We start from the raw sequence: 13,019 nt of genomic DNA, 5'->3' as shown, positions 1-13,019 counted from the left end.
ATAACTTGCCCTACGGGAAGTTAAAAAAAACTCTTTCCCTTTATTTAGAAAAAAATTCTTGTAAAAACAATATGCAATCATAAAAACGGAAAGTTGACCAATAGCGTTATCACGGTATGTGATAATTGTGCCATTTTCCTTATACACACGGAAGTGTGCATAAAACGCGCGAGGGGTTAAATTACACATTTGAATTATACAAGTATTTTGTTTTATTCATAACCTGTTAACTTCCAGAACCTAAACTAATAAGTTTTTTAAGTTCACTAACGCAACGATATAAAAATGTAATTTTACACATATTAACGGATTAACGATTAACGTTAACTTGCGTTAATTCTTCCGAAATGTAACGCTTTAAAGTTTAACGAAGTTAACTTTTTTTGTAGCGGATTAACGATTAACGAAGTTAACTATTTGATTAACGGTGCCCAGCTATGGGTATGTGCTTTATAATGTCCATAGATAAAAGAAGAGTATAATGTAATGATAATGTCTTTTATATATATAATAATGTCTATTGTAAGTCTTTAGTTTGACCAAAAATAATAAAAAAAGAGTAAATTAATTTATTATTTACTTATTCTATTGATAAAATATTTTTATCATTATTATATTGTTTTTATTCAGAACTATTCCGAGATTATGACATAAGCTTTGAGGAACTTAACCTTAAAAATGTTTACTGCATTTCTTTATTTAATTAATCATTATACTTAATTATGTTTTAAGTACGTTGAAGTAAATTTAATAATTTCAATAAATATTCAGCGTTCACATTATTACTGTATCTCGTTCATTATTATTTATAACAATTATTTAATATCTTTTTTCTTTAACAAACATATAAAACCCATGAAAACCACACACTGATAGCCACAATTAGTTCATATTTATTACGGCGCTGCATGGGCGCTGCAGTCACGCTCTGAGCGAACAGACGCATAGATAAAAGAAGAGTATATAGATCGCTCTCTCGGGCCATATTTCGTTGCCACATTCCTGTGTTAGTTGAAGCCCCGCGCTACAGATGGCACTAGTCGCCTGAACGGGTGCGTATAAAAAATACTATAGAAATGAACCAAAATTATATGGACCGTTTTAATTCAAAATTTAAAAAAAGAAAAATTGAAAAAAAAAAAAATTTTGAAGCATTTATTTTTCACAAAAACATTCTACATTATATCTACATAGTTCTCTTTATAAACAAAGCACACATAGCATAAAAATGTACATAAATATACACATTATCCACAATGTATATATATATATATATATATATATATATATATATATATAACATTATATATGATTATAATAGATGGTAGTAAGCTGTAAAAACTATGTGCGAAAAGCATAAAAATGTACTTAAATGTACACGCTATCCACAATGTATATATATATATACAAAATATATATATATATATATATATATATATATATATATACATATATATATATATATACATATATATATATATATGTGTGTGTGTAATATCATTTTAGCATATCAGCCTTTCAAGCTGAGCACAAAAAGAATAGAAATGTACATGAATGTATATATTATTTATATATATACATATACATATATAACCACAATTCTTTGATTGATATTGATTCAGATCAATATATAACCAATATATATATATATATATATATATATATATATATTTACATATATATTTATTTTGATTAACATTAAGTTACATAATATCTATGATGTACAGTCTCTATTTGGGAATCTTTTCTGCGCTATTGTTAATGTGCATTCAAATGTTTGTTCAAAATGTCATTATTATCATTGTCTTAAAGAAAAACAACAATCATTGATATTATTATAACAGTACTTAATAGTTTTCTTATAGCATCTACAATAAGACATTTTAGAGTAAAGCTATTGACATCTCTTTCAGAATAGTCAAATGCAATAAGCAAGTGCACATTAAGGGTGTTTTATCCCTTTGCTTTTTAGAATTTTATCATTAATCATGATTATACTTTGCCTGTCATTTGACAGTTCCTGAAAATCTATACAATGTGATTCCCTTTATCATCATTAAACAACACAGATAATAATATTTCTTGTAATATCAAAATGAAATTATTAATACTTAAAAACTTTTCCTGTGACATAGCCAAACCTAAATTAACCTTTGCACTAGCTAGAATTTCACCATTAATTGAGAATTTCCTTTCACTTACGATTATATCATTAGTGTTTTTAGTATGTTCTCCAAACTGACTTAATATATAATTACGAGTCGTACTGTTCAATATTAGTGGGAGATCAGCAAAGATTTCAGCACATTTCAGACTTCATTCTTATTGTTTTTTCCTGTGTATTCATTCATCTCATATCAATACTTGTACACTTGTGAATGTGTTTAGTAAACCGTCTAAACATTTTACATTTGAACGTATTTTCCTTTTATACTGCTGAAAAAATCGATGTAGAATTATTAGTTATGATCCTACATTATTAGAACAAGATTAATTTATATTTAGTTATTTAATAACATACCTTTCAGAGAGCTGACAGGAATTCTCTCTGTCTATTTATAACCTTAAAATTTCTAGTATTGATATAGTTAAATGTCTCAATTATTTCTGAATTATTAAACTGTAATGAAAAATCATATCAGAATAGTACAATCAAATGAAAGTAATTCGAAGTATGCATATTAATAAAAGTACTCACTTAGATTGAAAGCCGGCAAATATTATTACTTATTTTACTTTTACTTCGTCGTTTCTCGCTGGAACTACATAATACATGCATTTTTCTTGGTATTTCTTCTTCGTTAAACAATGCACTTCGACAGCTTATTTGTTTTTTACTCTAACAAGCATTTATTATATTGTCTAGGTTATCTCTCCATGAAAAATTTATTACAATGGACGCCATGTTTAATTTAAGTATCTGTCATATGTCAAATTCGATTTCAAAGTGAAAAAAAAAAAAAAAAAAAAAACAAGCGCGACCGGCGGCAGGGGCTCTAACTAAACTCGGGTTACAGACGTTTGTTCCGAGATTACCGGCCATGAACAGACGTTTCTCTCGCCCGATTTTTACGTTCAGAAGAAATACTTAAAGGGTCCTGCGCTCAACGTGATGGCGCTGCTTTTGGCACTCAAATTAATGGCGCAAAATTTGAAATGAAATTTAATGAATTTTAGTACACGGGTCATTGAAACTAAATTTGGTATTACAATCGTATTATGTTTTGTAATAATAAAATAATAATACAAATATATTAGATAATATATATTATAATAAATATACAATCAAATCGAAATATAAATCAACAAATACACTGCTGGTTTATATATACATAATAGATATCACATCTAATCTACTGGAATAACTTTTACACTTTTTCTACTTATTAATATAAATATTTAGTGAAATTTACTGAATAATGCTATAGTGTTAGTTCATTACATCGTCTACATTCTTAACTCTCATTAACTAATAATAATCATCCCGTGCAAAATTTGACATTCTTAAGCAATTCATTTTCTCCCAAGTATATTCAGATCCCTGTGAAGTGGTAATCCAATTTTAAACAACTTGAAGATTTTTATTTGTGTAATATGTCTTTCTTGTAGAAGCTTATACTTGATTTCTTACATAATTTCCTAAAATTGGCCTCTTTCCTTAAAGTGTATTATGATTAGACTCAATGCACTACGTAGTAATTATGTCCTCCATATGAGTTTGAAGCTGTTCTATTCATATTGTCTTTATTAACAAATATACAAACACAAACGAACAAGAATCGCCATTTTGTAAACTGAGACAAAAATTGAAAATACTTTTTCATCGGCTCACTAGCGTCAAATTTGCGAACACAAATGGACTCCTGAGTAGCCCTTCTGAACGAGGATTTTGTTCTGAGAGGATAGCATAAACCTTATATACGCATACGAATAGCATAGACCTTATTGTATAAGGTCAATATTAGAATACCCCGTGTTTATGTATATAGACCATAGACCTTATACAATTTGTATTGTATAAGGTCTATGATATAGACGTTTCTCTCGCCCGATTTTTACGTTCGGACGGAATACTTAAAGGGTCCTCCGCTCGACGCGATGGCGCTGCTTTTGGCACTAAAATTAATGGCGCAAAATTTGAAATGAAAATTAATGAATTTTAGTACACGGGTATTTGAAACTAAATTTGGTATTACAATCGTATTATGTTTTGTAATAATACAATGATAACAAAAATATACTAGTTAATATTATATTATAATACACTGGTTTATATATAATACATATCACATCTAATCTACTGGAATAACTTTTACACTTTCTTCTACTTATTAATATAAAAATTTAGTGAAATTTAGTGAATAATGCATTATAGTGTTAGTTCATTACATCGTCTATCATTCTTAACTCTCATTAACTAATAATCATCCCGTGCAAAATTTGGCATTTGATCCGTGAGAAGTGGTAATCGAATTTCAAACAGCTGGAATAGCTTTCTATTTGTGTATTATGTCTTTCTTGTAGAAGCGTATACTTGATTTCTTACACAATTTTCTAGAACTGACCCCTTTCTTTAAAGTGTATTATGATTAGACTAATGTGTCAATGCACTACATAGTAATGTAGTAATTATGTCCTCCATTTGAGTTTGAAGCTGTTCTATTCATATTGTCAAAGGGCTATGTATTTGAGAGCAATTTCTGATGAAATCTTTATTAACAAATATACAAACATAAACGAACAAGAATCACCATTTTGTAAACTGACACAAAAATAAAACTGACGTTTCTTAGTAACCAACAGAAAACATTTGAAAATACTTTTTCATCGGCTCACCAGCGAAAAATCTGCGACTAGAAATGGACCCCTAAGTATTCCTTCTGAACGAGGATTTTGTTCTAAGTGAAAAGGCCCTGCTAAGGTCTATGGAAAATAGGCCCTGTTAGCAAATGACAAATTCCTAGCATGTTTTAAGGTGGTGTTTACACAATAAGCACGCCGAAAAAAAGAAATTATAGTCATAGATAAGTAAACATTATAGTAATGAAGATTATAGTAGATAGTAATGAAGTAGTAATCGTAACAGCGAATGCAACATAAAAAAGTTGAAAGCACAGTGCAAAAGATTTGACAAATCTGTAATGTGTTACAGCTTACAGCTAACCTAACTTCAGACAGCTTTCTCACACGATATTATCCGGTCTATAGAAAAGACATGAGTCAAATAACCTGTTAAATAATAAATAACACGACTTAATATAATTTTTAATTTAGTATTTGATATATTTGTAATATTTTGCAATGGTGCGCAAACTCAAATTTCATGAGCAAAAATTGCTCAAAAAAGTAGATTTCATTAATTGGAAAGTTGACAACAATTTACATGAAGTAAAAGTTATGAAAAAGTATTGTATACAAAGGAGAGAAGACTATACCAAGTAATACGTTTTATTAATTAAAATTACTTACTGGCATATTTATTTATGTGCATATTTGTATATATATATATATATATATATATATATATATATATATTATATGCATATTAATTTATTACGACCTATATTTGTTTCCAATTACAGATATAACAAATTATCTAGAAATATTAGAGAATTAGCTTTAAAATTAAAGATGTAGATCCAAAGGATCCTTTCAGAACAGAAAAAAGTGCATTGTTGTTAGAAAAATTATATGTTATGGGTTTAATTCCAACCAAGTGGGATCTCAGTCTTGCTCAAAAAGTGACAGCAAGTTGTTTCTGTCGAAGGAGGTTACCAGTTGTCATGGTTCGAAGTATGTATAAAAATTGTTATCTTTTGCTGTTTAAGTTAAGTGCTTTTTACTTGAACTTTAATTTAAGCATTAAGCTAAATAAAAATATCATGTTTATCACTTTGTATGACTGTCTTGCATATGAATTGCTTCGATTTTTCCTATCCCGAATACCTCTTGCCTTGCTTACATATTATCTTCAAATTTTTATTTGAAGCGATAATTTTTAGCTCCCTATTCATGATAGGGTATTCTATAGTCCCTAGAAATACTGAATTATTGAATGGATAATTAATTTATAATAATAAGTTTGTACCTGGATATTTATTATATTATTGCTTAAGTTTAGAACAATTTCGTGATTTTTACGATCGGAAGTATGTTTGCCATAAATGTGCTGTTTTTTAGTTGGTGTGTTATTTTAGAAATATAAATCAACTTCCCGAAGGAGAAGTTTATGTTTTCATCAAAAAATCCAATTTGCTAATTTTATGTTTTCTCAACGTTTCAAGTCATTCTGAATCGAATGAGACCAAATTTGGAAAAAAGTATGTGTGCGTGTGAACAAATTTTTTTTATTATTTTGAAGTGGAAAGCAAATACATTTTTAACTTCCCGTAGGGTGAGTTAAAGTACTTTCAAAAAAATCGAAAATGAATATTTTAGCACATCTTTACATATCAAAACCTATTGAACATTTTGGCATATCTTATTGTTAGAAAAAATTGGTGTGTGTGCGTTTTTGTGTGGATATGATTTTTCGTCTACAATTTTGGGCGCACGGATCAACCGATTTGAATAATTAAAAAAAATATTCGATTTCTATTGAAGGGAGGACGTTCTGATTAGTTTTAGCTGTTTCAAAGACACACAGCTAAAAGTTAAATTTCAGGCAGTTCAGTTTTTGAGAGAACGGAGTGTTCAATTTGAATTATGCAACAAATATTGAATTACTTATGTAAGAATTCAAAATTGTTGTTTAGGTCAAAAATGATCATTAGACATATATATGCACATAAAATTATTGTATTTTATTCAGTAATACGTACATATTTTGTTCTCAATTCTTTGGGTTTTATAACGATGTTCATAATAAAGTTTGCTTATATGATTCAAACAGGATTCCTCGACATTGTTTATCAACTGATGTGTTTCTCTAAATTTTCAAAATTTTTAAAAATATTTTTTTTAACTCAATTTTTCTGTTTAAAAAATCGATTTTTTTCTCAAATCCTTTCAAAGAATGCAATGTTTTTAAAAATTTTAAAAATATTCAAAAAAAATAAAAAATCGCACAAAACCTAATTTCTCTTCAAATTTTAAATTATTCCAAAATTTTAAATGACTTTACGGCACAAGCAGTTCTAGTAATTTGCTTCAATGCACGATGCATTACACCGCTTTCTCTTTATTCTTACATAAGTTTTTATAGTCGACCATTTTCATTTGTTTTATCTCTTCTCTAATCTTTGTAAATGATTTGTGAACAATGAAATTCGATAGCGAAAGCCGAGAAAAGTTCGTTATTGAAAATCGTGGAACAGATTTAATATGTTCAGCTTTGAGTTTCCGTTTCACAACGAAACGCATTCAAGTAAATCGCAAAACGATACATTTGACTAATAGCATCAACATTTTTGATTTTACTGCAAATTCGCAGTTGAATGAAGAAATTTCTACATTTACAAGAACCGTATGAGAAAAACCATCAACTTTTTCCACCGCTGTTGAAAACAAGTGATATACCACCATTTCCAAACTGTGTTTTTTTTGGGGCTATGAGTATTGTCCAAAAGCTGAAAAAAAAAAGAGTGCGCGTAAGGATCACAAGCGATTGAAGTAAAACTTATTTGCTACTGTACAAAGTAGCAAATTTAAGTTAAGTAAAAATAAATACATCATATAACAATTTTGAATAATGTTTATTAGAAATATGGTGACACTCGTGATGCACACATTCATTAGTGCCGTCAATCATTATACACATTTATATAATGATAAATTATAAATTCTATATTAATGATTGCAATAAAAATATGTATAATATTTACAAACAATAATGTAATCAAGGTCATACTTGAAATATGACATGATCGGTTTAAAGTAATTGCTGATTAATCAATTCTATAATATTCGTTCACACAGTGGATTATGTTAAACAACGCCTAAACAAATATTGTTTTCGTAACTTCAGTCATCATGTAATAATTGTGTTTGAAGAACTTCATGTAATTAAAATTAACATACATTAATTTACTGTTTGTATTTTTTTACTTTTTCACTGACGATATAATCTCATTCCTTGAACAGCTGTAATATCTGTCTTGCCTAAAAAATTGAAGCCATACTTCTATATTTGTTCTATTTATCAAGCCCTGCACATAGCTTGATCTATGAATCATTTGCTTTTTTATGTGAACGTTAATGCAATGATCATCATCAATATTACGAGGTAATAAATTAACCATATTATCAACGTCAACAGGAACATTTATAATTTGTCCAAATATTCCAAATTGTCCATTTGCATGTCTCAATCGTCTAATTTGCATGAAACACAACTTAGGTGAAATTAACCTTTCAAATACAGTATCTAGTTTAGGTAGATAATTTGGTATAGGTGGAAATAGAAACCTGTTAAATTTACACAAAATGGGAATTTTACCTGAAGTTAATACCTTTCGACAAGTTTGACATCCAACCTGATTATTTGAATCAATATTCAAAAAACCATTATTAAGAATTTGTTTTTGAGCATTGTTTGATATTTATAAGTCACTTTGAAACCAAAGTGGATCACACACAAAACATACATAGCCAAAGCTATCATTTGTAAATTGTTTTTCAAACAATTTTCGTGCATTCCTAAGCAAATTGAAGTCTTTATATGGAAGTTCAAACACTTCATTTGACTCTTGCAAAAGATCAGTTCTTGTCACATATTAGTCACATTATATACAGAATCATCAATTTGCAATTGACGTGATGTAGTTGCTGTATCAAAAAAAGTAACAGCAGTACTTTCATCTAAAAAGATCACAGAATAATATGTTTAAATGTGAATAGTTGAAGCGTTTTGGAGTCAAAAAGATTCTTACTTATTAACATCTAAAATGATACCTGGCTCAATATTTTCTAATAAATTGGCAGTAACTGACTGGCACTGTTTCATTCTCTGAGCAACTGTAATATCTGTCTTGTCTAATAAAAATAAAATTTTCCGTTTTAGTAATAACCTCAAAGGTATATAGTAACCTCGAAAAACTCGAGTAATACAAATTACTTCAATAAACTTACATTTCTTACGCAGCGGAGATTTTTCCTTTGTTTCATTATTTATTTGCGATCATTTGCACCTCAATTATTTATGGGGTATGGGATAAAATATTCTTCCGATCCTGACATTTTTATTAACTCACGAATGATACTGCTAACCGCCTAAAGAAATTTTACTTCAAAAAATGTTTAGAGACTACAAGATAAATACAAAACTCAAGTGAAAGTCGACACAACGAAATCAGGCCTGTATATTTACATTTAAATATACAGGCAAGCAGATACATACTCTTAGTCAAAGAGCCCGTGGGCGAATGGCAGTATGTATTTTACCACACCTGAGATTTTGTGCATCGATTCCTCTATACCTATCCTACATGAGATGGGGACTGGCTAATCCCAAAGTGGCGGACACAGCTACTGCGCAGCTGGTAAAGGTACCTTTTTTTCTACCATTTCCGAACCATTTTACGACGGCTGCCGTTTCGAAAATTTGAAAATATATATTATTACTATCGGAAAATACCAATGGCAGACGATTATCGCGCGGTTAACATGGTGGCAGACGATTTTGAAAATGCAGAAAAAAAATTTTTTTGAATGTATTTTATGATGTCTGCCATTTACATATTTTATTCCTTATAGTAGCAAAACCTTATATTTATCATGGCAGACGTGTACCTGGCGTATCAACATCAGCAGAGTTAAAAAAAACGGCTACCATCCGGCCTGATAGTATGCACAAATTTCCATGTTTTATACCGGTATAAGCATTTTTTTCATAATGATAATAGAAATTAATATTTTTTAGTCTATATGTGACATTTAATAATGTTGATGAGCGGAAAAAAGGATTTTTACGCTAAATTCATAAATATTAAAATATACAAACGATAACAACAATTATTGTGATCTTTAATCAATTTTTTTTATTTATTGTAGTCTAATTTCAAAATGTTGTATAAAAATAAAGTCATACAATTATATTATATATATATATATATATATATATATATATATATATATATACATATACTTTATTTATCATCTCGGAGCCATATCTCTGTTTTGATGATTCCTCATCATCCGCTGAATTAGATTCTGTAAAATAATAAGTCAATTGTAAAATAAAAATTATTTGAAAATTCAACTGAAGATGTTTGATAAAGACGAGTCCGACCATACTTAAGAAATAAAAAAAAAAAAAACAATATAATAGCTGAATAGTATTAAAAAAATCTTGTATGGGGGGGGGGGTTCTTTGTTAAATTTTCTTCACCAAGTGCAGCAAACGCATATTTTATTCCTTATAGTATCAGAAGCTTATATTCATCGCGGCAGACGTTTACCTGGCGTATCTACATCAGTAGAGTAAAAAGACCACTTTTTGTTTTTGAAGAAAATAAATAAAATTAAACGGAAATTGATTAATTCGAATTTGTACTAATTTGTACCACTAAAATTAAACCAAAAAAATCAAAAATAGCTACTAAAATCAGTACCCCATGACGGCCGGACCACCCTAATATGAGATGTTTCGTGAAGATAGGTATATAGTGCAGAAAAAAAGCCTGTATTGAGGTAAAAAAACAAAATAATCTTTGATAAAAATATTATAAACTCACTGATTTTTATAAAAATTATTACCACCGTTTTGTCACAAATCATCCCTAAAATAATGTTAAGGCATTTAGTACGGGAAAAATTAAATTGAGCTACAATTATCGAATTATATCAAGGCATTATAAGCAATATAATATTCAGTTTTAAATTACTTAATTTCAGGTTTTGTACCTTTGCCCTTGTGTCTCCAATCATCCCCAAATTGTACGTCTATGCTGAATCATTTGCAACGTACAAGTTCAAAGTATAGAAAAAAAATTGAACGAGCAGAATCAAATGAAACTAATACAGTAAAAACATTATGATATCTAGTATTTAAATAGAGAATTTCAGATTTTGTACCACTGCCCTTCTCTCATTAATCAACCCCAAAGTATATTTAGTCCTATGTTGGAGCGGATGTATGCTCGGACAATCTCGTCTTTGTCAAACATCTTCAGTTGGATTTTCAAATAATTTTTATTTTACAGAATCTAATTCAGCGGATGATGAGGAATCATCAAAACAGAGATATGGCTCCGAGATGATAAAGAATATATATGTATATATATACGTATATTAGAGATGGTAACTCACTCAGGAGTTATCACTCCGATACAACTCCTCCCTCGGAGTGAATCCGAGTGGAGTTGTTTCACAGGATTTGTCATATCCGACTTTCCTAAACTGGTATTAATATGTTAACTCGTGCGTTAATTTACTGTTTTTGGCATTTTTGCTTTGGGAAGGAATAGCGGTCGCTTTCTCTTCTGAGATTCAGTTTTATGACCTTTTAGGTATACGTTTTTTTCCAGAAAATACAAAAATATTACTTCAAAGATACAGAACAATGAAATTGTGTTCAAGTGTGAATAGCTCAAATATATAATTTATTGAATAGTAAGGGTCATATTTCTACCTACGACGATCTTTGGCCGAATACGATACATACCGAAAAATACACGAAACAACATTTAATCTGGTTTTTCTATAGCCTGAAATAACAACACTTTAGAGTGCAAATATATCAGTGACGTCAATAGTATTTAAGCAGCAAAAAATATATAGTATTAAATTTTACTTAAAAGTAAGTATGCATATGTAAAGTAATAATATGCTAATCGAACTACCCGATATAATATTAATTCTCGAATGGAAATAGCAGAAGAAAAAATTAGAATTCAGAAGTATTATTATTTGGTGAAAATATTTTATGATAAATGTTTTGCTTTTATTACAAAGTTTACTACATTACTTTCATATAAAATTAATCAAAATAATCAATTATTTTCACATCAAAAGAAAATATTTAAATTGAATTTGATTCTCAAGTTTTGCGTTTTCACTTTGGTCAGCCCTGTTAAAATTACGAGTCATTGAGTCCATCATGTGGTCGACCGAAAAATTTTACAACTCGTCATTTATTTGTAAATTTTTTAGAAAAATTCTTCTATTGATATTTTTTAATTTTATTTAATTCATAAATTTTCATTTCAAAAAAATTAAATGGGATTTGACAAATTCTTAAATGCATAAACAACGCACTATAGAACACATTTGTGTCGAGTATTTCGGTTTCAAAGTTGTCGGAGTCGTGGAGTTGTTAATCGGATATAACTCCTTCCTGAAGCGGAGTCAAATCCGAGTCGATCCGGCTTCGGATATGATAAGCCCATCTCCAATATATATATATATATATATATATATAATATATATATATATATATTGTATAACTTTATTTTTATACAACATTTTGAAATTAGACTACAATAAAAAAAAAAAATTGATTAAAGATCACAATAATTTGTTATCGTTTGTATATTTTAATATTTATGAATTTAGCGTAAAAAATCCTTTTTTCCGCTCATCAACATTATTAAATGTCACATATAGACTAAAAAAAATTAATTTTCTATTATCATTATGAAAAAAAAATGCTTATACCGGTATAAAACATGGAAATTTGTGCATACTATCAGGCCGGATGGTAGCCGAGTTTTTAACTCTGCTGATGTTGATACGCCAGGTACACGTCTGCCATGATAATATAAGGTTTTGATACTATAAGGAATAAAATATGTAAATGGCAGACATCATAAAATACATTCAAAAAAATTTTTTCTGCATTTTCAAAATCGTCTGCCACCATGTTAACCGCGCGATAATCGTCTGCCATTGGTATTTTCCGATAGTAATAATATTCTTTTCCAAATTTTCGACGGCAGCCGTCGTAAAAGGGTTCGGAAATGGTCAAAAAAAGGTACCTTTACCAGCTGCGCAGTAGATGTGTCCGCCACTTTGGGATTAGTCAGTTTCCATCCCATGTAGGATAGGTATAGAGGAATCGATGCACAAAATCTCAAGTGTGG

At 29.1% G+C, this 13,019-nt stretch overlaps 1 long non-coding RNA gene and 1 pseudogene across 1 annotated transcript; one reads left to right on the top strand and one right to left on the bottom strand.

Moving 5' to 3' along the window:
- Positions 1 to 1,663: 1,663 nt before the first annotated feature.
- LOC113381935 lies at positions 1,664 to 2,933 on the bottom strand. The gene is made up of 3 exons (XR_003367604.1): positions 2,699 to 2,933; positions 2,522 to 2,620; positions 1,664 to 2,436 (listed from the first exon to the last, which is right to left on the bottom strand). It is a non-coding gene; the product is annotated as an uncharacterized LOC113381935 (long non-coding RNA).
- Positions 2,934 to 5,108: 2,175 nt separating this feature from the next.
- LOC113381936 lies at positions 5,109 to 10,961 on the top strand (annotated as a pseudogene).
- The last annotated feature ends 2,058 nt before the right edge of the window (positions 10,962 to 13,019 follow it).

The sequence above is a fragment of the Ctenocephalides felis genome, unplaced genomic scaffold (genome assembly GCF_003426905.1).
Source record: "Ctenocephalides felis isolate EL2017-DRISC unplaced genomic scaffold, ASM342690v1 CF-g0.4_SCAFFOLD_03212, whole genome shotgun sequence".
Lineage (NCBI taxonomy): Eukaryota > Metazoa > Arthropoda > Insecta > Siphonaptera > Pulicidae > Ctenocephalides > Ctenocephalides felis.
The sequence above is the reverse complement of the archived record's forward strand: the minus strand, read 5'-3'. Positions and strand labels throughout refer to the sequence as shown.